Below are 15,572 nucleotides of genomic sequence, written 5' to 3'. Positions count from 1 at the left end.
GCTCTAAACAGACTAAAGAGAGTCTAAACAGATTCTCGCTAAATCTCAAATCCTACACACACCATACTGTCCCCTCGAGAAAGGTTGCCAGCCAGGTCATGTATTTTTGCTCATCTGTAAGTTCAACCCAAGAAATCGCATTCTTCATACCCTTCGAAGCAACTGAAGGAAACCCATTTCAAATTCCAAAGGGAACATGAAACTGATCAAAGCCCGCCCTTTAAGTACCAGGGCTCAAAATTAGGGAGCACGTGAAGCCAACGCTGGGTCGGTGGACGCTCCTTGCCCGGGCTCAATGCCCAGCCTCTAGGAATCCCACCCCAAAGCCCCCAGAATCTCCCTCAACCCAGCTTCCCTCACCCCTGCCAAGCAGTTAAGCCTGCACGCGGGGAGCAGCTAGGCGCCCGCAGGGCCACTGGGCATGCTCAGAAGTAGAGCAGGTTTGGGGCTCCAGCAGGCAGCTAGTGCTTTATACCGAAAGAAGGAGGAGAAGGCGCTGGAGGAGCAGGAAGGGGAGGAGGACAGGGGCAGCAGTAGCCACGATCGCCACCACCAGGCAGAGAAAGAGTTCGTAGGGAGGGACAGATCTCCTCCCACTTGGAGCGCCTTCTGCCTTCTTTTGGAGAAAAAGAATAGAAGATAAAGAAAAGGAGAGAAAAGGAACGAGAAGGGGAAAGTAAGAGAGAGCCAGAGAGTAAAAAAAAAAAATTTTTTTAATAAATAAATAAGGCGAGATCAGAGAGGGCTGTGGCGCGCAGGGGCGCGCAGGACCCGGGGGCGGACCAGCAGAGCCCCAGTGCGGTCGCCCGGGCAGGTGCCACGGCTGCTGCCCGGAGGCGGCATGTGACGCGCGGCCGCAGCTGCCCGCGGGCGGAGCGCGCTCGGACCCGGGAGCGCAACGGCGGGCCAGGTCGGCTGCAGCCGAGAGCCCCGCGCTCTCCACCCGCCCGGAGGAGCCGCAGCTGCGCTTGCACCCAGAAGCCGGGCAATGCAGAGAAGGGCGGCTCCGGTGCGCGAGCGACCCTGAGGACAGTCGCCGTCTCGAAACGCCGTGTTGCGAGACGCCGGGGTTCGGTGGAGCTGACCGGACGGTCCGAGAGATTTCCGGAGGCGCGGAGGACCCGCGTGGGACAGCCACCTGGAACACGGCTGCCAGGTAAGGACACGCGGTGCTCGCCGCGGCTTAGGGCAGAACGGCTGGTGGCGACCGCTGACCCGGTTTCTTGCCTTATCTGGTGGTGAAAGAAGGGGGGAAAAGTTTTCCGTGGCCTTAGGAAATGTGTTTGCTGGCGGAGTTTAAAGGAAGGACTGGGGAGGGACGAAGGTGATTTTGTCTATCTGGGGGGACCGGACCTCGGGATCGATCTGATGAGGAGTTGGAGCGTGGGGACCCTGGGTGGAGAATGCGGAGGTGGCACCTCAGCGCCTGGGAAAGCACGGGTACGGGTGTTCGGACGCCGAGGGAGCGCCCCGGTCGGCCCACCCAGCTCCCTTGGTCTTCTTTTTCTCCCCCTTGAATGAGGAATCCAAATGAGAAGCAGGGGTGGTCCAGAGCGGTGTGAATGTGCGTCTCTGTGCCGCTGGGTTCTGTGTGTGCCTTTTAATGTCGTTTTTTAGGAGAGCTAAATCAGACCCCTGCCAACCTCGCGGCGAGGGACGACTGCTGGGGTTGCGTTTATGGAGCAAAGAGGTGATTTTTGCACTCCTGGTGTCCTGGGAGAGGGTACTGAGCCAGGGTGCGCGTCTACTCTGGCTCATTCGCGGCAACTAAACTACATTCAATATCCTGTGGCGCTCTCTCGCTCCCCGCACAACCTCCTTACAGAGCAGAGCTTGTTCATTTCTACGTGGTTTTAAACCGCTAGGGTTAGGGGGAATGGTTGACTCAAGGGGGTTAAAATTCATTTGTTCACTCCGCTCTGTGCGTGCTGGAATTGTGACCCTGCCCTGCCTGCTGGTTAGATTCTCCTTTGCAAGTAGGGTGGAAGCGAGCATTGGGAACTTGAATCCATATGGACGTATTTTTAAAATGCAGACTTTGATTTTAGTGTAAGTGTTTTGTGAACCTGTCCGAAGTCTGTCAGCATATCCCCCGCTCCCATCCACCGGGCCCCATTGATATTGTTGGCAGGGTTGTGAAAGGGTGGCAGACTCTGCTGTTTAGGGAGAGTGACCATTTCCCTGTGAGCTTTCAACAGATCTTTCCTTTTTCTCTTGGCCTCTGAGATTCAACAAAACAGAGAATGTACCATTCCCTAAGGCACACACACACGCGAACACACACACACACACACACACACACACACACTGCGGGGAGGGGGGAGAGAAAAAGAGAGAGCACTTTGCGCCCCCTTCCCCCACCCCAGCTTTCTGGATTACTGTTTGGAAACAGAACATAGTCTTAAAACCTGCTTAATAATTACAGAGTCCAGAGGGTTTCATATTAGGAAATCTTTCGTTCTGCAGGGACCATTCAACAGTTTCCTGTGTTTAAAACAATGCTAGTGGGTTTGTTGGGAGCTCTCTTACAGGAAGATATACCTTCCAAAAAGGAGCGAGGAGAGCCTGGAATAAATGCATACAGGGCTGCTGGGTGGCAGTGGATGGAGGTGAAAAGGAATGAGGTCTTTCTGCTTCAGTTGCAGTGTGCCTGCAGCTCCCTGCTGTGCCAGGTGTTGGGGAGCACACATGTGCTGCGATCATGCTTGCCTTTTCCATGTGTGTTCTCATGGGCCACAGCAGCGTAGTTTGAATCACACATCCACCACTGGATAACTCTGTCTTTAGGTTTTGTCTAAATCTAAGCGGTTTGTCTCAATTAGCATGCAGTTAGCTACTGTGATGATAGAAGGCATGTCGTTCCTGAAGTGGTTTCCATGGAACATAGACCTGTAACATAGATTTACTAAGTTAAATACAGTGGCTGCAGATCTGATGTGGACTGCTCCCTAGACTGAGGAATGGTGTGAGGTTCAATTAAACATGAAAGGGAGAGTGATGTAAGACTTTTAAAGACAGTAGTGAAGAATGGTTTAAATGAGTTCGATAGTTTAATAAGAAAACGAGGTAAAAGGCAGACCTTTTAAAAGGAACCTTTGAGTGTATGTCTTTTGTCATAGAAAATTATTGTTAGGCAAGAGTCTAATTTGAAGGAATAGACTGTCTGGAACTGGGTGGGATTTAGACAAAGACTACATATTACGATAAGAGTAGTTTTGTCTTAAACAGACACAAAAACTTATATAAGACACTCATAAGCTTTCGGGAAATCTGGAAGGGCCCGCTGCTTTTTCCTGAGAGAGGGATAGACAAATTTTGCTTCAAACGTATTTGTTTCTGGAGTTTACTGAGCAAGGATAAATATACTCTTTAAAATGCATCTTTTTCATCTTTCCTTATAAAAATAAATAGTTTACCTTATACAGAAAAGAAAAACTTGTCATTTTAAGCTATAATATATTAGAAGCAAGCTCTTTTTAATCATAGTTTCGTCTTTAGTAGCAGGCAACCTGTTGAGCATGGATTGTGGGGAGGGGGTAATGGGCATGGCTAGGATTTCTTGGATTCATGTTAATCAATGGGATAGAAACTACAAGGTTATGTTCCAAAGCTTTCAGAAGTAAAATTTTTTAGGTCTTCTTTTCTTCTTCTTCTTCTTCTTTTTTTTTTTTAACCTAAAACATCATCTCCTTTCTTGAGCCAACATACTGTTCTTGCCTAATAATGCTGTTAGCCTTGGCAGATTCAGTTGCTTACACCTACATGGCCTGGACATTGTCACTGTAACGATGAAGAGGCGAGGTCAGGTTTGCAGTGTGGGGACGTTTACGTGCAAAGCAGCTGTGTTGGCCCTTTACACCAGAGATGAATGAGGAGTTCTACAGAGATGGGGACCCAGCTCCTCTTCATGTATGAAACTTAATTTTATATCATGGTATTATTATGACTAATGCCATTACATTCTCAGCATGGTTTTGAAGAATGACTAATTGGAAATATTTTCTTTCACAGGGTATGCTTGTGAATTGAAAATATATCTTCCTCACAGAAAAATATTTTAAAAGGCATGTATAGTTCCAACAAAATAATTAACCAAGCCCCTTTACTATTTTTATATTTTAAGTGAATCAGCATACACAAATATGCCTGGTTGTTAAGAGCCGTGTATACATACTTTCCCAAAATGTGATATTTATGAGAGGCAATGCCAAACGTTTTTGTCTAGACAATTCGTTGAGTCTGGTGGAAGTTCTGTTCTGATTCTTACCCCTTTGGGTTGGACTTTCAAATTCAAAGGCAAGCCTTGGCTTCATGACAGGATCGTCTAATTAGTTTAACAGTAGGCAAATGCCAGTCAAAGTGGAGGTTAGACGTGAGTGTCCGACAGACTCTGCTCTCTGTTAAGAAAACTGCCTGGGCCTTGGATCAAGCACAAAACTGACTCCTGACTCCAGATCATTCAGTGTTCCGTGTGGCTCCTCTGCATGCTCCTTACAGACAGCATGCAAGAGCCAAAGCTATACCTTTTAGGGACCTAGCTGACTATTCTTTCAAGTGCTTTACACTGCTAAGTTCCTGGTCAGTGGAGACCTTCATTAACATTGGAAGTTGTTGGAAATTAGGAGGTACACAAGCCCTACATGAAGATTGCAAGCCCTCCCCGAGCCTGGTGTACGGAAATGGTCATGTTTGCCCATCCACAACTCAAAACTGGCACAAGGATGGAGTCCTACAGGAGCATAATTTTGTTTTGTAATACACATTCATGTAAGTGCAGATGCATGTGTTTGCAGTGTCAATGAAAATATTTGCACGTATTTGCAGCAACCAGAGAACAGCCTCATTCCTCTGGTGCTCTCTATCTGAGCTTTTGATAAAGGGTCTCTCATTGGCCTGGGACTCACCAGGTAGACTATGTTGAATGGCCAGCAAGCCCCAGAAATCCAGTTATCTATTTTTCTCCAGCACTGGCTGAGCTGACAAGTGCACGCTGCCATGCCTGACTTTAACAAACAAAAAACCATGGGTTCCAGGGTTCAACTCCAATTCCTCCTACTTGCAAGGCAAGTACTTTACCAATTGAGCTGTTCCCCAGCCCCACAAGTGTCTTTGAGCAAACTCAGAGGCACTGTGCAGTGGCACAAAATCAGAAACCATGACCCCTCAGTAGTTCCAGAGAGAGAACACGAAAAGCCACTGTGGGGTGGCTGCTAGTTCAGCCTTCAGCCACTGTGTGCCTTTCGCCCAGGAGTTTTGGCAGTGTGCACACTCTTCTGGCTGGCTCTCCCCTGCAGTTTGGCAATTTAAATTCTTCCACCTGTTAGAGCTTCCTGTCCCTACCCTCCTGAGACTGGAGGACTCTGACAGGCAGGCACCTTCTTAACTCTCCTCTACTAAGACTTCAACTTCCACCGACCATGATGACCACCTACAGTACATGCTGAGCTGTTGTCTTCCCCACAAATGTCCCCCAGCTCATCCCGAAACCACCCAAAATATGAAAATCTATAGTAAACCAGCCATACCATCAGACAAGAAGAAGCCAACAGATGCATGGAGGGACCCGAGCCCCTGTGGTTCCCTTGTGTTCTGCAAGTGCCTCCAGGACTAGCCAACTGTGCTTGTTCTTACCCGGTTCTCACTTCAGAAGGATCTTGTCTGAGTTCCATCTTCTTGCTCTAACCCTTGTGGTCTTCAGGGATTACTTGGGCCCCTAACCCTGAGCTCTTGTCTTACTGCTAGCTCATAGGGCTAGGCTTCTTTTGTGTTTTCAGTTCACCTTTTCAGCACTAGGCTTAATGTTTTGCCTGGAATAACTTTTAGCAATGACCTTGACAATCAGTCTTGCTCTTGCCAAGACTTCTCTCCAGGAGCAAGACTCCATTCTATTATTTTCAGTCTTCAATTCACCTCCAGGGTAGACAGAACCCTAGACTTAGGGCACAGTCCGAGTCCTGACAGTGTATCAGTCACTTTTGCCTAGAGACTCGTGTTGCCAAGTTCACTTAACAAATAAAATTGCCTTGTCTGTCATTGTTGGCAGGATCAAATCTCAGTCCTCCACAACGCTCCTGGCCGCTGTAATTTGAGTTGCTGACTAGCCACTGCTGAATTAATCCTCCATTAGGTCATTTGTTCAGGCCCAGCCTCAGCCTGTTTCCTGCCCCCAGTGTTCCCTTGAAATCTGGCACACCAGCTGAGCCGTGACATATTCTACCTTCGGTCACCTCTGACACAGGAAGTGACACCAGCAAAGGCTGCCTGGCTCAGGTCAGATATCTTCCAACCACTGAATTGCAGATACAATTCAGATGAGTCAAACCAGCATCAGATGTCAGTCTGTTTCAAAGACTGTGCCACCATTGGGAGACCACCCTGTACTTAAGGGTACGAAAAGTCTCAGTGATCTTCTACTGAGTCTGGTCATTCATCACAGCAGGATACGACTGTGGGCTTGGGTGCACTTTCCCTCTGACATATACCCTATTCCACAAGCTCAGATGGCAGAAACCTGGTCACCACTGCTCGTTGATACATTCGCTCACGGCTGTATGAAGTTTCATCAAGTCAGGGCTTGCCTCCGAAAGGCTGCCATGCAGCAGTACCTCACAGACCAACAGACTATCTTCCCAAAAACCGCTTGGGTTCTCTGTTTCAAATCAGTAGCAACTGTTGATTCAGTGTGTGTGTGCATGAGAGAGAGAGAGAGAGAGAGAGAGAGAGAGAGAGAGAGAGAGAGAGATCATTAGAAAAATGCTGTTGGATGCAGATACGTGTATGATATTCCATTTTTTTTAGTAGAGAGATAACCGAGAACACTATTTGTGTTCTGTGGACGCCCCTCAAACTGTAGCATTAGAAAAAATTGACCTCATAGATGGTGCCCTGTCCTCTTTGTCTCACAAAGTCACAGTGTAATATGTTTATAGAATGCTGTGGGGAGCATGGGGAGGCTGTGGAATTGCTTTATCTGGAGTTCTCCTTTCTTATCTCCGTGCCCATATGTCCTTCCCATCACACAGGACCACCAACCCTCTACAGCTTTCCCTGAGATCTTATATTATACTTTCCTTGTTATACATTATTATTTATCACTTAATTCATTAAATTATCAAGAGCTGGAAAACCTCTGCATAAGTCACTGCAAGTCATTTCTCTGTCCTCTGCATTCTATTTGGACTTCCTGTCGTTGGTATTACATTTGACATCAAGGATAACTCCAGGGATATTCATGTTGATTTTTTTCAGAGTTGACTGCATAAAGAGTACATAAGTAAAATTTAATGAGTAAAATGAATAAACCTACATACCCACCAGTCATCAATATCTGTTATTTGCCTATCCACTTAAAATTGATACCTGTTTATCATCTTCCATCACCGTCTAGCACCTGTTTATCATTGCTACCTCTTTGTCTTTATCCTTGCTCCCTACACCCCCTCTTATTGATCGGCACATCTCGCATGGCTCCAGGAATGCACCTGACTGGGTGGCAAGGGACAAACTGACACAAAGACAGGAAAACTGGAATCAGGTGGTCTGGTTTCTCTGCTGAACAAACCCCGCACCCCAGAAGCTTACTGTGTTTACTATATAGAATTGAATGGGGAAGCAAGGTTATTTCTTACAAATGAACAGGGAGTCAGAGTCATTCCATACAGATGGACAAGGAAGGAGGCAGAGCTTGTACTATACCGCTGGATCACGGAGACAGGTTTAACTACACCTAGTTATCAGTCTCTGTACGGGAAAGGCTGTCAGGCCATAAGTATCTGGAGAAGAAAGCGATGATGGACATTTTCTGCACACAATGTCAACATTCACACTCACACCAGTAAGGGAAGACTTTGCCATTTTCCCATGGGTCTGAGGATTTAGAGTCCTTGACCCTGTGCCCAAGTCAACAGTACACACTCACTTAGCTCCTCACTCACTCAAGCCTTCTTCTTCCCACAACTCCTACCACATACCCATCGTCAATTTCTATCCTCTGTCTGCCATTGATATCTATTCATATGCACATATATCATTTATCTATATAACTTTATATCACCTGTTTTTCACCATTGTCTATGCCTGTCTAGTGTGTGTATGCATATAATCTATCTTCATCTATTTATAAGTACCTACCTTTCATCTATCAAGCATTGATATATATCAAAGGTATCTATCTCTGCTTATCACTTATGTACATAGGATGCTACCTCTGTTGTAACACTCATGTCATTGTTTCTGATGTACCGGGCAGCACAGTTACCCTATTTTGAATACACAATTAGGGTACCTAACATCATATAATCCATATGAAGTGAGAGCTTTTCATCCCTCTCAGAGATGGAAGACAGTGTTAGATGTTGTACTTCAAGCTTAAAACAAGTGTATATTTCCTCACTTTCTGGAGGCCAGAAGTCTGAAATCAAGGTTATCAGCGGGAACATAATCCCTCTAAGACTCTAGAAAATGCACACCATCTGAATCTAACTTTCAAGCCCCTAACTCCCCCCCCATATGATCACGGTAGCTCCTCCTCTTTGTGTGTAGTCTCCTGCCCATGTGATTACATTAACAGCATACCCAGAAAAGTCCAAGGAAACCTTTTCTCCACAGATTCTTACCTTAACCACGTGTTCTACCGTAACAGGGAATCCCAGCCTCTGGGCATTAGGAAAGGAACGTATGTTTCAGAAAATGTCAGACAGCATCAATGAGTACTGTGTTAGTTGCTTCTGTTGCTGTGGTAAAAGCAACCCAACAAAAGCAACTCAAGGGAGAAGGGACTTACTAGGTTCATAGTCTCAGGGCAAGGAAGTCATGCGGCAGGAGCATGAAGGAACTGGCGCATGGCATCTGCAGTCAGGAAGCAGGGAACAATGAATGCCCATGCTGTTTTATTTCTCCTGCTCATTCAGTCTTGGACTTCAGCCAGTGGAATGGTGCCCTCTGCAGTAGGTCTTTCCACCTCACTTACTCTAATCTAGATAATCCCTCACAGCTATGCCTGTGTTATGCTAACCGAGTTTGCATAATCCCTCATGGGCACACCCAGAATGCTCTTTCACTGGGAGATTCTAGAGGCCATCAAGTTGACAATGAAGATTAACCACCACAAGTACCTTCTATGTGACTCTATAGGCAGACATCTCAAGAGCAACCTATGCCTTGAAAAATTAATTCTCCATGCTGGCTTGCTCTAGAGAGCAAAGAGAGACAGAACCAGACAGCATTCAGTCCTCTCTACATTTCACCATCACTTGACACAAAATTTCTGATGCCTGGCTTCCATCTTTACGAGAGTATAGAAAGTCCTTTTCCAAAAGTCACCTGTAACCCTCTGGGTCACAAACCAGTAGTCTTTCCTTGGCCTCGTAGTAACATTTAAACCCTAACTATCAGGACATTCCATTTCCTGGTCTCTTCTACCCTGGTTCTTCTTCCTCTGAGTGTTCCACTCTCACCTAAGTGTTCCACTCTTCTCCAACGCTGCTTCCTCAGTTTACACCATGTGCTTTCTCAATATAATTCATATTCATTGTTTCCAATACCCATTTAGCATGAATCACTCCTTCTCCCCAGACTGACTTAGCTCCCGAAGGGAGGACTGTCATGGCACACTTGCTCAGAGGCCTCTCTTTCCTCCCCCTCTTGCTTCTCTCCTGGGGCCTCCCATTTCTATGAACAGCGTGATCATCCTACATTTCCACAGAGTCTTGATTTATTTCCTCCCTTTTCCTCCCACATTGTGCCAGATACCGGATCTTAATACTCAACCAAGTCATAGCTCAAACTTCTTGGCTTCTCTCCTTTCCAGCCATCGGCATCTCAATTCACAAGCTCTCTAGCTTTAATGTACATTCAGCTACGTAAGGAACTTAGTAAAATGCAAACCTTGATGCATGAGGTCTGGGTAGAGGCTGAAAACTTGCATTTCCAATAGCTTTTCATGGGCAAGAGGGTCAGATGAGCTCAAATCACATTAAGGGAAAAAACCAGTTTTTAAGTCCAATGAACCTTCCTTTTAAGGTCTGAGTTCTATGAATCATCATTTTGACTACAGTTTTTCTTTCCGATTCGTTTGTGTAGATTTCTCCTACTGAAGTTGAATTTTATCATTTTTTTTGGTCCTGACTCCAATATCATCTTTGACATCCTGGCCAATTATACCAATGTCATAATCACTAAATGTCGTACGTCAGCCATCTTGATCCTGGAATGATTTACATTTTAGGTTCAGTCTCAAGTCTCAAGGCTTCCTTTCTCTTAACCTTCAATAATTACTGTACTTTCTTCTTTGCCATTATGCTCGGAAGGGTACCCTCTCATCCATAACTCCAGGTATCCAGATTTTATCAATTTATCAAGAATTATTTGAAATAACACTTTTTGTTAGCAATTATTTTCCTGGTACTTTGTCAGAATCTCAGTCTTATCATTGATCCAACACACTCTTGGTTTGCTTATGTGCGTCTATAAATTATTTCAGATATCAGGCCATAAAGTCCTTAAGTAAGATGACTCATTTGACATCACCTTTACCATATCCAAATACAGTCTTCCTCTTAGATGATTGATGTGTACATCTACATATAAAATATGTAACTACAGTGCTTTTATGGATGTCTCGTTATATAAATAAAACATAACACATAAAATTTGAATGCCATACTATGTAATTTTGAAAATAGCCATTTTTCTGTATCGCTTTGTCCCATGAGGCCCATCCATTAAAGGTTTAGTCCCTACTTCATGCAATCTAGAAAGGTGGAAACTATTAAAAGATAGATACTAAGGAGAGGATTTTAGGCGACTGCCAGTGTGTGACCACGGAGAATCTTCCCTCTCTCTCCCCTGGCTCTCTCTCCATAAGGTGAATAATTTCTACCACATAGTACCATTACCAGGCTCTGTCTCCAGATAGGCTGTGAGCAATCAGGCCAATAAACCATGAATAGGAACTGTGAGGAAAAAAACCAGAGCTTTTCTGTTCATAAATTGACTTATTTCACATATTTTCCATAGTGATGGAAGGCTGACTAACATCAATATGCTGTAGCGTTTACTCGCTACAAACCTTTGATAATAATAGAGTTTTGCCACTTGATTTGAAATGTAAATCTACATCCCTATTTTTAAAATCTGCAGTTCATTCCAAAACATTGACTGATTTAACTGCATAAAAATCCATCCACTTAAAATGGTCTCGAAGTATAGAAATGTGTTTTCCTCTGAATTTCTTATCAGTTAAGTGTGTCTTTTTTTTTTCCTGCAGTGTGTCTCTCCTCCCAGAATTACATAAGGCAGTTTTGGTTGGTGAAAATAAGGCACAAATACTGCCCTGGAAGGACAAAGCTAGTAGTATGCCTCTAGCAGAGCTGAGTGATGGATTTATGGAGAGAGTGATCGTTCATTTGATAACACATTAAAATCATGCTGTTAGGTGATAAACACACATATCGCTAACTTTATATGGATATGTAAATTTCTATATCTTGCAGATCTATGAAAAATGTAGCACATCCTGAATTATGAATGTGTAGATATTTGTCCAGGTTTTAAGATTTGTTTTTAATTTTTGTGCATGAGCATGCCTACACAAGTACGTATATACACCATATCCATGCAGCTCCCGCAGAGATGAGAGGAGGGTCTTAGTACCAGAGTCAAAGGCAGTTGTGGGTCACTGTGTCGGTGCTAGGAACTGAGCTCAGGTCCTCTGCAAAAGCAGCCAGTGTTCTTAACTTCTGACTCTTCTCTTCAGGCCCACATATTCAGCTATTGATCTAACACACCTGTGTATGTACATTTTTTTGTTTCAGAAATGACTACAAAGTTAAAATAAAACCAGAAAAAAATAACAAATATTTAACTGGGATTTTAACGTATTTAACAAAACCATGCAATTTAGAAAGAAACAAGGGGGAGATTAAAAAAACAACAATTAAAGTTCGGTGTGAGCAGTGTGTTCTGGTGTGATGTGGAAATAGTATTTATGGAAAAGAAAATTTATTGATTGATTGATTGATTGATTGATTCTATTGAGCTATACATTTTTCTCTGCTCCCTTCCCTTCCTCTCCCCTCCCTTTCAACCCTCTCCCATGGTCCTCATGCTCCCAATTTACTCAGGGGATCTAGTCTGGCAAAGAAAATTCTTATAGAACTCAAAAAATAAGTATGAGTGAAGAGAACTCATAATAACGATGAGTGATCCTCATTGCTATGTTAAAATCCGAATTAAAGCCAGGTAAGTGGCCCAAGTCTGTAGACTCCACTAGTCAGTAGCTGAAGCAGGAGCATCACTAGAGTCCCGCAGTTCCAGACCAGTCTATACAACATAGTTAAGACTTGTCTTTTTTAAACTAGCAAATCTGTTTTGTATTAGAGCTATGATAGATCATCTCCTTGGGTAGAGGGTGGCAGATGGATGGCTGAAGGACCTAAAGGTATCAGCAAACTGACGGAGATGACATGAAAGTGCAGACCGTAAATAAGATAATATAATTGGGGTTGCCGTTTTGAAATAGCATGAGATTGCTGCAGTCTGGATTAGCTAAATCATATAAAAACTATCTCTACATCTTTCAAACTCTAAAAGTACTTGGTTCTTTGGTCTCATTGATATCTCTTCCCTAAGACAGCACGTATTTCTTGTAGAACTTAGTACAAGAGAAAAAAATTGAACCTCTTTGGTGATAATGAAAGCTATTTTCTGAAAATGAAATTAAGCTATCTTTGTTTCTATTTTGCACTGACTGCTGGGAAATTCAGACCTAAAAATAACACACAATCATAGTGGCCATTTTTGTCTATTTTTCGATTTATCGCTTCTTATTTTTTTCTCTAATATTTTCAGTTTTCATTTTTAATGTAATCATTCTCATATTTGGGGAAAGTTAACAGGATATAATTTAGAGACATGCAGTGAAATAATGTCTATGGGCATATGACCAGATAGTAAGGATAGAAAAAATAGAGATAAGTAAATGCTTTGTAAGTGAAACAAAATAGAGAAAATGATACAGTGGCTACAAGATCTCTTTGGAATCCTCAAACCCCTGAAAACCACCATGGACAAAGTAACCAATGTCTAGATCAATGCAGAGGGACCAAGTAATGATGGTGCTGACAATGATGACGTCATAGAACCCATTTTATGGGGTTAGAATCTCACCAAGCACTCTTCTAGCACACAGTTAATTAAAGTTGGTGTCTCACATGATGACTTGATATATGCAAATGTTATAAAAACAGATCATGCTAATTATCATATTAGTCACTTGATATATTTAATGTTTTTGTAAGAACATTCACAACCTACTCTCCTGGTAATTTTCAAACTTATAATACATTGTCTATGCCCATTAACCAGACTCACTGTGCTGTGCTGTTGGATACATCCCTGGATATTACTCATTCTGACCACTGGAAATGCCGTACCCTTTGACCAAGATTTCCATCCATTCTTCACAACCCCTATCAACCACCATTCTACACCATGAGTTTGGCTTTCTTAGATTCCAGGTGGTGTTTGTCTTTCTGTGCCTGGCTTATTTCACTCAATCTGACATTCTACAGCTCATTCATGTAGCTGCAAGTGAAGGAATTTCTCCTTTTAAGGCTTTTAATGGCATTGTGCTCTCTCTCTCTCTCTCTCTCTCTCTCTCTCTCTCTCTCTCTCTCTCTCTCTGTGTGTGTGTGTGTGGTGTGTGAATACATTTCTGTGTGCACATGTACATTACAGGTGTGTGTGTGTGCTTGCATGTGTGTGCAAGCACAGCACAGTTTATTCACTGCAGAAAATTAGATTGTTGCAGTAATCTGTCTATTGTCGATCATGCAGTGATGAGCATAGGAGCTCATAAATCTCCTCAGCACGTCGATTTCATTTCCTTTGAATATAGAACTAATGGTTGGACCACTAGATAATGTAATAGTTCTGTTTCATTCTCTAGGACCCCATTTTTCCTTAATGGTTGTCTTAATTTATATTTCCACCAACAGTGTGTGAGGATTCACTTTTCTCTGTCTCCTCACAAACACCTTTCTTTGTTTTTTGGTAGCAACATTTGAACAGGTGTACAGTGAAATCTCACTATGTTTTAATACCCCCACCCCGTGGGTTTATTGTGTAACAATATTGTTCAAATGAAACAATAGCTTCATTTGTTGCATTTGCCATTTGTGTGTCTTCTTTTAAGGAATGCTTAGGTTTTTGAGGCTGATTTTAACTTGTACTGCAACCTTCCCATTGAGTTGCCTACATATTTTGGATATTAACAGATGTGTGGTTCGAAAACCACACATGGATCTGTAGGCTGTTTCTATACTATATGGATGTTTCATTTTCTATGCAGGAGTGTTTTTTCAGTTTGATGTAATCCCACATTTATCACTTAGGCTTTGAAGTCATGGCCCAAATATCAGGGCCAATGTCATAAAGCTTTCCCTTTATATTTTCTTCCAATACTGTGCTATAGGTCTCTTGTGTAAGTTTTTAATATTTTTTGAATTGAGTTTTGGATTTGGTATGGTACAAGGGTCCACTTACCCTCCTTTGTACATAGACATCATTTTTCTTAGACACCATTTACTGAATAAAATAATGCCCTTTCTCTGCTATATTATATTTTGCAAAATCAGTTGACTGTAAATGTTTGGGCTTATTTTTGGGTTTGTATTTTGCCCCAATGGTATCTTAGTTTTATGTCAGTACTATATAATTAATAGCCTTTAATAAAAAATACCTATATAATGTGTGTGTGTGTGTGTGTGTGTGTGTGTGTGTGTGTGTGTGTGTGTGGTTTTGTATTAAAGGTCAATTGTACAGTGTTTTCCTGTACACAAGATCATAATCTTGTTAAATCTCATGAAATTGAATGATGCTTTTGAAATCATAAACTTGTGTTTTATTCATGAATACAGCCCAAAGACTCAACCCTAATGAAGTGTCTGGTGTATTATAAACTTCCACTATGTACTGACTGAATTTCTGTTACTGTTATTTTTGGGTGGGGGAGAAGATGAAATTTGAGATGTGACAGATTTTCTGGTACCCTGGTATTAGCAAAATAGCTTATTTATTAGGAAATGGGAAGCAATCCCCACTGGTCCCAGTGACTTGTGTACAGAACATCCCAGAATTTCTCTAACTGAGCTTCCAAGCTTCACCAGCCTACTGCTTGGTCTGTGTAGTGACATTTTTCACTGGTGTCCCACACATGTTCAAGGTGTGGTTATTTCTGGCAGCATTCCTCAAATGACTCCTCTTGCCGACTGATTCCACTGGCCAGCATTCTTCAAGTCGTCATTTTGTTAATTGATTGTCAGCTGTTGCAAATAGCTGACAGCTGAAGGTCCCAGTAACAATAGAAAAGGTCTCCAACTCAGAGATGTGGGATTGGATGGGTTTCTTCTCTCTTTGCATCATTGGAATACCTGACAAATTCAACTTACGAAATTAAGAGTTGTATTTTGGCTCAGTTGGGGGACATAGTACTGTGTCCGATTGTGTGTAATGGCATTTCAATTGCGTTTTAATAAATAAAGACTGGCTGAAGATCTGAGAGTAAAACAGTC

General features: G+C 43.0%; 1 protein-coding gene across 4 annotated transcripts in view; it reads left to right on the top strand.

The window, feature by feature from the left end:
- The first annotated feature begins 1,019 nt into the window (after positions 1 to 1,019).
- Positions 1,020 to 15,572, top strand: part of Chrm3 (cholinergic receptor muscarinic 3) — a 444,702-nt gene continuing 430,149 nt past the window's right edge. For 3 of the 4 annotated variants that reach the window (XM_085699227.2, XM_048461024.3, XM_085699226.2), the window contains exon 1: positions 1,020 to 1,156. The gene's annotated coding sequence lies outside the window, so the exon portion shown is untranslated. The remainder of the gene's footprint in view (positions 1,157 to 15,572) is intronic. The other variant, XM_048461025.3, reaches the window with a different exon arrangement.

This window comes from Myodes glareolus, chromosome 14 (assembly GCF_982192425.1).
Source record: "Myodes glareolus chromosome 14, mMyoGla1.1, whole genome shotgun sequence".
In the NCBI taxonomy this organism is placed as follows: Eukaryota; Metazoa; Chordata; class Mammalia; order Rodentia; family Cricetidae; genus Myodes; species Myodes glareolus.
Note: the sequence above shows the minus strand (reverse complement) of the source record. Positions and strands in the feature narration are given on the sequence as shown.